The following is a 1,505-nucleotide window of genomic DNA, read 5'->3' on the forward strand; positions in this document are numbered from 1 at the left end:
CAATTTCATTTAATTATATTAATTGTAATGATTAAATTTAAAGTAGCATGCTCCATGAATGTAGCAATAAATAAACAGAAAGAATTCTTTTTCATCTTCTTACATGTTATGTGAGATATAAAAAAGATATGTATGTATATCTGACCTTGTCTTTCTCTATCTCTCATTTTCTCTGGTTTATTCAAGAATTAGCAAAATATTCTTCAAATACGTATTTTAGAAAGGACGGATAGCTTCGATCCATCTGCACCTGCATACTAATTGTATGATCTCATTTCAAACGTGCGGTCTAATCAATTCAGAAATAATATATAATGAACTAAAATAATGAGATGATGATGAAGATGATGATGATATGTTTTAATGATATCATAATGCTGAGGATGAGGTTGAAATTGAAGTTAAGATTGAGATTAATTATGACATCCAAGGTGGGGCAATAATTTTGACTATTTTTAATACCTATTTTTGGAAGTATTGAGAAATTTTGTTGCAAAAGTTATATGGTATGATATGATATTCATTTTTTTTAATAATTAATTTTATTTTTTTAAATTAGTTGTATTGTTTTATTTCAGATAAATAATGGATGCTTAGACGATTTCAATGACCTATAATATAAAATTATTCGACAATAAATAATGAAATAAAACTAATGTCAGATTATAGATATTTGAAGTGTTTACAATTCATAACGTTAAAATTATCGGATACTTGAAATTTAAACTTTAAAAATTCTTTATTGATTAATATACGTGACATACTGCAATAAATCTTTATTTTACGTTATATAATATTATTTCTGTTTTTATCATAATATATAGTTTTATATATATATAATTTTTGTGACGCAAAATGAGATATAAGAATAATAAAAAATGTAAATAAGTATAAAATAGTAGAAAATTTAAATAATATAGAATACCAATTTATGTAAATAGTAATTCATATATTGTTAAGAAATTTGAAGGTTTTTGCATTAATATTAATAGATTTTTTCAGACTATCCAATAATTCATTAAGTTATGTTTTAAAAAAATATTAAAAAATTTAAAAAAAAGTTTTAACTATTTAATACTTAATATTTAATACTTAAAAAATATATTTGTTTATACCAGGAAAAATCAATATTATCAAAAAATATAGAAAAAAACTTGCTACAATTAACGATAGTAAAAATAATCCGAAAATTTTCAATGTTATATAAATATATATATATATATCACCTTGAATAATTTTTATAAATAATCTAAAACTAAAGATATTTTTTTTTTATTATTAAATAAACTTGTCATATTAAAGGTCGTTAGAATGTCTAAATATCTGTGTGTCTATTTTATTAAGAATAAAAAAATATATAGATAGTTATAAAAAAAATAATTTTCTACCATTCATCGATACTTGATTTATAAAATTTTTACACAATATTTCTCCATGTTTTTAATAGCGGAGATATTTAAAATGATCAAGATTACTGCCTTATCATATATATATATATATATATA

Source organism: Apis dorsata, unplaced genomic scaffold (genome assembly GCF_000469605.1).
Source record: "Apis dorsata unplaced genomic scaffold, Apis dorsata 1.3 scaffold_5, whole genome shotgun sequence".
Lineage (NCBI taxonomy): Eukaryota > Metazoa > Arthropoda > Insecta > Hymenoptera > Apidae > Apis > Apis dorsata.